The sequence below is a fragment of the Triticum dicoccoides genome, chromosome 3B (assembly GCF_002162155.2).
Source record: "Triticum dicoccoides isolate Atlit2015 ecotype Zavitan chromosome 3B, WEW_v2.0, whole genome shotgun sequence".
NCBI lineage: Eukaryota > Viridiplantae > Streptophyta > Magnoliopsida > Poales > Poaceae > Triticum > Triticum dicoccoides.
Window position 1 is genome coordinate 112,883,334 of NC_041385.1, and position 8,839 is coordinate 112,892,172.

The window sequence follows — 8,839 nt, forward strand, 5'->3', positions numbered from 1 at the left end:
TCCGACTGTGACATTTCTTTTCAAGCCCTTTTTGTGATGTCGCTCAGACGTCCGACTGTGGCATTTCTTTTCAAGCCCTTTCTGTGACGTCGCTCAGACGTCCGACTGTGGCCTTTCTTTTATAAGCCCTTTCTGTGACGTCGCTCAAATGTCTGACTGTGGCCTTTCTTTTATAAGCCCTTTCTGTGACGTCACTCAGACGTCCGACTATGGCCTTTCTTTTATAAGACCTTTCTGTGATGTCGCTCAGACGTCTGAATGTGGCTTTTCTTTTATAAGCCCTTTATGTGGTGTCGCTTAGACGCCCGACTATGGCATGAGCTTTATTTGTTTACCTTTTGAGGCGTCGCTGCAGACACCCGATCGGTTTTTAGTTAGTTGTTTTACTTATCAAGTCGTGGAAAAATATTATTATTGGATCGAGCATTATTATTTTTGCTCATGACGCATTCATGCATACATTTGTTATATCTTTTGTCCGAGATGTCTTGCGAGTCCTTTCAAAGTACTCACCTGGCTTGTTGATTTGGCTAGATGTTGATGAAGGCGATCTCATGGATGAAGAGTTCGATAGCGAGTCTGACGCCTAAAGGAGTCCCAGTCAGTCCCGTGCGATCCTGCTTTTGGTCACTGTATCATATCCGCTTCTGCCACCCCAGAAATAAATTCATCGAGCCTCACCTCGACGCGATGAGCTGCTAGTTAGGAGTCAAGTTATCCACCACCACCCTTTTTATCTCGAGCTAGTAGCATGTCACCACACCCCTATGCCATAACCGCCCTTATGTAGATATTGGCGAGTTTGTAATAAATTGTTGAGCAGCCTCAGCTCAACCCTGTAATATATTTATGCTACTGGTCCTCTGTTTATCAAGTATTTGTCTACCAGTGAGGATAATTTTTCCTATACTGGGAACTAAAGATCGATTTTCTCATTAATTATTTTATTGAAAAACCGGTCGTGACAGACTTGGTACCAGAGCCAGGCTGACTGTAGGAAGCCACTGGGTGCGATCGCTAATCGGTTATTAGCATGATAGAGTTTATTCATGTTTTTACAAATGTAGTGATTTTTCTGACAATCAACATAAAATTTATGATCTGATCGCTTAGAATTTTTGCCTACTTTTGTAGATGGCTGGCAACGACTGTGAATCGCAAATGTTCACCAACGTGCCTGAGGGGTTCGTCAAGCTCCTCTCCTTCATCGTTCAGGTCGCGATGGGGCCATCCGTGCGCCCGGTCTTCACACTTTATCCACACAAGATCAACGACAGTCTGACCATGCACCAGGCCGCGGTGCAATTCAGGGGAGGGCGTGCTGAGATATGCCGCTTCCGATTCTTGGGGAGAGCCATGCCTACAGAGAGGCATGCTATGCAGATGGCTGCCCGCGAGGCGATAGCTCGTCTTCGGGATGTCCTTCCTGCAATGAAGACCCGTCGCTACCGCTACCTTCCATGCCACGTGCCTTATACCTGTCACTACTCATTCTCTTGCCCCAGAGGAGAGCGAGACAAGGCTTTTGAGATGCTTGTCGATTACCTCCGAGCCCTGGAGGCAGCCTTCGACAGCATGGTGGACGACCTCGTAGCTGCCCGCATGGACTCAGTCCATGGCTGTGCCACCAACAGGAGGGAACTCCTGCACACCGCTCCACCGCTAACTTTTATCTCGTCCTCAGCTTCTCATTCACCTACCATTCTCGCCACTGCTCGTCGTCTGCGTACCACTAAGAAATTCAACCAGGCTATTGCACCCACTCCCATTCGCGCTGCACCACTCATTGCACCCAGTCCCATACGTGCTACCCAACCTATTTTGCCCATTCACATTCAGGTTACTCCGCCTATGGCACCTGTTCCATCAGCTCAGCGCAGCGTTCCTCGTCTGGAACCTATTAGCGAGGAGGAGGTTGATTCCCCAGCGTCATTGTGTCTCACCCTCGGCAGGCCAAGGGAGATCCTCACCATCTCCGGCTGAGTATGTGTAGACGCCATGCGATGCAACGACTTGTGTGATATGTTTATATGTACGTAGGTTGTGAGAAGTAACCTATTTGCGCATCATGTAGGATCTGGAGAAGTGCACTAGTCTCAATAACATGTCAGGATTATGTACGCATATCCTGAGTGATGTAATGTATAATTTTGCCTGCGTGTAAGATATGTAATAGTCCTTCTCCGCGCGCAATCGTGTATTTTCAAAAAAAAATCCTGGAGCTTTATGTGTGATTTTATTGACTTTTGCAATTTTCATTCTTGTCTTACGAGTTTCACAAAATATATCCCTAGAGTGAAAGATGTCTCGTCCGTGGATGCGCTCTATGCCAAATCATCCCAAAGAGAATTATGGCACACCACCAAACCACAATTTTACTCAGGGATAGACAAGTCAACAGGACAGTGAAACAGCATTTACCCAAGTATGTCGTCTGTATGAACAGAGTCAGCAACAACACCAGGAAATGATGAACCAATTCATCAATATGGGAAATAACCGTGGTCAGTATCAGCAGCAATCCAAGTTATCTGAGTTACAGAAAACGCGTCCCCCAACATTTTCTCATACTGATAAGCCTCTTGAGGCCAAAGACTGGCTTCGAGACATGGAGAGAAAATTAGTTATTGCACAGTGTTCAGACCGTGAAAAAGTATTGTATGCACCACATTATCTCACTGGAGCAGCTGCATCATGGTGGGAAAACTTCCTGCACATGCACCCCAACGAAAATGAAATAACCTGGGAGGATTTCAAAGAGGGTTTTCGTGGGGCACACATTCCTAAGAGTGTTATGAAAATCAAGAAGAGAGAATTTGATGACCTCAAGCAAAGGACCATGACTGTGTCAGAATACAACAGCCAATTCACTCTGTTGTCTCGCTACGCCAATGAAGAGCGCATGACCGAGAGCAAGAAGATGGAAAAATTCTTGGAAGGCCTGGCACCCGCGCTTAAATGCCAGCTGGTTGTGCATACCTTCCCAGATTTTAAAACACTGGTGGATAAGGCCATTACTCTGGAAAACGAGCGACGTAGTTTGGAAGATTTCTGCAAACGCAAAAGGGACCAGTCTACTTTTGCTCGCAACCACAGAAGCAAGACTGAAATTCAGAAGGGTAGTGCACACAAAACCCCGACAAATAATTCACGCCCAATCAAGAATTTCCATGCAAGAGACAAGGAGTTCACATATCGCCCAGGCGTTACTTGTTACGCTTGTGGAGAAGAAGGGCACTATGCCAAGCAGTGCCCCAAGCCAAGGAACTCAACCCCAAAGCCTAGCAATGGTGGCAATAATTCAGCGCCAAAGCGAAACAATTTCAACCCCAATAACAACCACCGGAAGGGTCACCTGAACCACGTGACCAAAGAGGAAGCACAGAACGCCCCAGATATCGTACTCGGTACGTACCCTGTCAACACAATACCTGCCATGGTTTTGTTTGATTTTGGAGCTTCTCACTCATTCATTTTGAAAAGTTTTGCTTTGCAAATAATTTTTCGATGCTTCCCTTGGAAATATCAATGATCATCAAGTCCCCTGGAATTAAGCAAGTGACCCAGAGTTACTGTCAAGGTGAGGTTATTGAATTTGAAGGATTGAAGTTTTAAGCCAACCTTACTGTATTGGAAAGCAAAGGATTGGATGTCATCCTAGGGATGGATTGGTTAGCCACCAACAAAGGTTTTATTGACTGCTTCAACCAGACCGCGATTCTCACACACCATCACGGGAAGACAATAGAAGTTTCAACCAAAGAGAGACAAATACCTCGGCAACCCAGATTAAACAATGTGGACGTTTCTGAGGTGAACAAGGTTCCAGTAGTGTGTGAATTTCCAGACGTATTTCCAGAAGAACTACCAGGCATGCCACCGGACCGAGAGATAGAATTCAGCATTGAGCTAGCACCCGGAACCGCTCCTATTTACAAGAAACCATACAGAATGGCACCATCCGAATTGGTAGAATTGAAGAATCAAATAAAAGAATTATTGGAGAAAGGATACATACGAGCCAGTTCCTCACCTTGGGGTTCTCCAATTTTATTTGCCAAGAAAAAGGATGGAACACTGAGATTGTGTATTGACTATCGAGCTCTTAACATGGTCACAATCAAGAACAAATACCCAATGCCCCGAATAAATGATTTATTCGATCAGCTCGCACAGGCCAAAGTCTTCTCAAAAATTGACTTGAGATCAGGATACCACCAATTTAAAGTGCGAACAGAAGATATTCCCAAGATAGCCTTCACTTCCAGATATGGACTGTATGAGTTCACAGTAATGCCATTTGGGCTAACCAACGCCCCCGCATATTTTGTTCACCTCATGAACAAAGTATTTATGAAGTATATGGACAAGTTTGTTGTGGTATTCATCGATGATATTCTGATATACTCCAAAACACCATAAGAGCATGCCGAGCATCTCAGGATTGTAGTCGGAGAACTTAGGAAACATCAACTGTACGCCAAATTCAGCAAAAGTCAATTTTGGCTAAGATAGGTGGGTTTTCTGGGCCACGTACTCACCCAAGAAGGTATTGCAGTATACCCGGGAAAGGTCAAGGCCATACTTGGCTGGAAACCACCAGCTAACGTAACGGACGTACGGAGTTTCTTGGGAATGGCAGGCTATTATCGGAGATTTATTGAAGGATTCTCCACCATAGCAAAGACAATGACGCAGTTGCTCAAGAAAGGCAAGAAGTTTGAATGGACGGAAGCATGTGAGAAAAGCTTCCAAGAGCTAGAGAGGAAATTAACAACGGCACCAGTATTAATTGTGCCAGACATACACAAGAATTTTGTGGTGTATTGTGACGCATCCCGGAAAGGCCTCAGATGCGTATTGATGCAATAAGGCAAGGTAGTTGCGTATGTCTCCAGACAACTTCGCAAGCATGAGGAGAATTATCCCACTCATGACTTAGAATTGGCAGCGGTCATCCATGCACTCAAGGAGTGGAGACACTTCCTACTTGGAAATCGTTGCAAAATATACACATACCATAAGAGTCTTAAGTATATTTTCACACAGCCGGAACTTAATTTACGGCAACGACGCTGGTTGGAGTTGGTGAAGGATTATGATGTTGGAATCCACTATCATCCCGGAAAAGCAAATGTTGTGGCAGATGCCCTTAGTCGGAATCCCAACACGGACAACAACAGTATGCCAAATTTGAGGCCAGAATTTCAACAGGAATTTGCCAAACTCAATCTAATAATGGTCACCAATGGCAGTGTGTCGAACTTGGAAATACAGCCTACCCTGATGGGAAAGATTAAGGAGGATTAGCATGGACACCCCAGCATTGATGGCATAAAAAGGAAAGTGAGTTTGGGCAAGGCCTCAGAATTCAACGTAGATGAGCAAGGAATATTGTGGTACAGAGAGAGACTTTGCGTACCAAATATCAAGGACCTCAAATAGCAGATTCTGGCTGAAAGCCACACCGCGCCATATTCAATCCATCCTGGAGGAACAAAAATGTACAATGACCTTTAGGAAATTTTTTGGGTGGCACGGTATGAAGAGAGACATAGCCACGTTCATTGCATGTTGTGACTCTTGTCAACGCATCAAGGCCGAGCACCAGAAACCAGCCGGGCTGTTACAGCCAAACAAGATACCCGAGTGGAAGTGGGACGAGATTGGAATGGATTTCATTGTTGGACTACCACGATCACGACACGGAAATAATGCCATATGGGTCATCACCCACAGATTAACTAAAGTAGCACACTTTGTCCCGGTGAAGACAACTCACACCACTCAGAGACTGGCCAGACTTTATCTTGCCCGTATCGTTTGCCTACATGGAGTCCCAAAGATCATCATATCTGATAGAGGCACACAGTTCGTCTCTAGATTTTGGGATCACCTGCAACAGGCACTGGGAACCCAACTATCATTCAGTACCGCATACCACCCCCAGACTGATGGGCAAACTGAACGCGTAAACCAAATTCTAGAAGACATGCTGAGAGCCTGTGTCCTCACCTACGGAACCAGTTGGGAAGAAAGTTTGCCATATGCAGAGTTCGCATACAACAATAGTTATCAAGCCAGCTTACAAATGGCACCCTTTGAAGCTCTATATGGGAGAAGATGTCGTACCCCGCTAAACTGGTTAGAAACCGGGGACAGCCACATCTTCGGCCCAGATATGCTCAAAGAATCTGAGGAGAAAGTTAAGACGATTAGAGATCGACTCAAGACAGCTCAAAGTCGGCAAAAGAGTTATTACGATCGAAAGCATCGGGAAATCAGTTTTGAACCCGGAGAATTTGTATACCTAAGAGTTTCTCCTATGAGGGGTCTGGAGCGATTCAGGATTAAGGGAAAGCTAGCACCAAGATTCATCGGACCATTCCGTATAGTGTCCCGAAGAGGCACGGTAGCCTACCAGCTAGACCTAACCGGAGATTTATCCGATATACACAACGTGTTCCACATCTCACAGTTGAGAAAGTACGTGAGCAACCCAGAGAAGCAAGTATCACATGAAAATATTGACGTGCAACCAGACCTCACCTACCGGGAGCACCCAATAAAAATATTAGAAGAGTCTGAAAGGAGGACCCGATAGAAAACCATCAAGTTTTTCAGAGTTCAGTGGAGCAATCACATTGAGAATGAAGAAACTTGGGAGAGAGAGGATTTTCTTTGAACAGAGCACCCACACCTGTTTAAGGATCAGCTGAAATCTCGGGGACGAGATTTTTCCTAAGGGGGTAGGTGCTGTGACACTCCAAAGAAATTTAGTGGTTTTTGTTTTCAGCAAGAGCCTTGCTTGGTTTGAAGAAGGTCATTTAAACCCTTCTTAAAAAAACCTCTCTTCTGAGTTTCCCCTCTAAAAGTCTTGTCTTGGATTTATTTTCTTCTAAAAAGAAAACCTTTTTGATTTTGGGCTTTTCTTTGGTTTTGATCCATTCTTGATTTTACCATGCCTCCTATGGTAAAATTTTCCCAAAACCCCTCCTTCCACTTTGGATCAACCCAAGCACTCTGTCCCAACTAAAAAAATACCATTTTGGATTTTATCTCATTTATTTCTTTTCCCAAAACAATTATGTCTTTTATTTTGAGCCTAGGTAATTTGCAAAGCAAGTACCTTAATGCATTCGATATTTGACCTCAACTCAACTCCCCTGGATAGTCCTTAGCACCCACAACCTAGAACCATCAAGATCCACTCTTGTCCTTTTCAAATTTTGCAAATTTCACCCTCTGCAAGTTTGGACCAGATTTGTAAAATTTGGTGAAATTCATATCTCCACTTCTCCAAAAATTCCACCAAAATTCAGGCAACCCCTAGTTGCAATGAGAGACCACTCCACCAAAAACCAGCTCAAGGAAAAATCCCCACATGCCAAAATCATTCTGTCGAACACCTGGCCTACACTATTACTGTACATCTTTAGTAAAATTCAGAATTCAGTGTCGTTTCTTCGTCAGGGATTCAGTCACATGTCGACTGTGCACTTGGCGCGTTGCTCACAGCTCCACCTCCTTGTCCGGAGCACCACACGTGTGCTTGGCTCGTTCCTGGCGTCGGGGGTGCCCTGGCCCGCCTGCGCCGGCGTGTTCCGCGGCGGCAGAAACCCCGTGGCGGCCGACAGGGGGACACCCTACGGCATAACACCGTTCGGCACCGCCCAAACCTCCTGAGAGCTTCGCATGGCCATCTCCTTGCTAGCGCATGCATGCAACACTGTCGCCGTGTCCTGGCACGCGCAGAGCGCGCTCTCTGCCGCCGATGTGCCGTACGGCCGTTCCGTCGGGGACAGGCCGTAACCACCCCTGCCATGCTAAGTTAGACACTGGAATGGCACTAGTGCTTCGTCTAGATGATGCTCAAGCCTCTAATCCAACCGTCCAGCCACAGCGCCGCCGTAATCGCTCGCCGGACTTATCCGTTCACGGCAACCGCCTCGGACCGGCTATAAATAGCGCCTCCGAGCTCGCTCTCACCCCCGCACAACTCCACCACCTCACCAGACCCCACCTGTCAGCCTCTCATTCTTTTCTTTTAAACGAATCGTTTTCTGGACTTTTCTGCAGAACCCCCTGGGAGTTTTCTGTTTCATTACAGAAAGGTCCCCGGATCAAAACCCTTATATCTTTTAAACAGAACAGTATTTTTGTTTGATTCTTTGTCTGTTCTCTTTAAAATTTTGTCTAGTTTTTTATCAGATTTATTTGAAAATTATTTGGATTACTTTTTGTGCACCTCGCGGTATTTACGTTACGTCTGTATTTTCTTATACCGTAGATACTAGAGGAGGTGACGGAGCCGCGAACTTCACCCAATTAGACTCCGACTACTCCGAACCAGGCAAGCATGTTTGAACTCTTGATATGATGAGTGTTTGTTGCATGTTTGCATTTAGGAGTTCCATAGCATGTTTATGAACATTTCTTTGAATGTTATATTTCATGCACAGAAGTGGAAAGTAAGTTTCGGAAAGCCATATGTTGTTGGATACATATTTGCATGGCCATGTGATGGCATGAGGACGGGTAAGATGGCAGTGTTGTGGCATGCCAGTCTTATGCCAGTCTTTTTTGACTTCAGTGTCATCGTGAATCAAATCACAATCCCATTCATTTCCTTCCTGTACTGCCACTTGTTTTCCGCAAGGAATATGGCTTAGTAAGTTGCAAACTGTTTTCCTAGTACACACCAAGTAGAGAGGCCGGGATGAGGGTTCCATGGTCCTGGATTAAAGCCCATCATCCGGTCAGGGGGCATGGGTGTTTCCGGTTGGGACCGAGAGGGGGGCACCCCTTAGAGCGCGCGTATAGAAATTTGATCCCATGC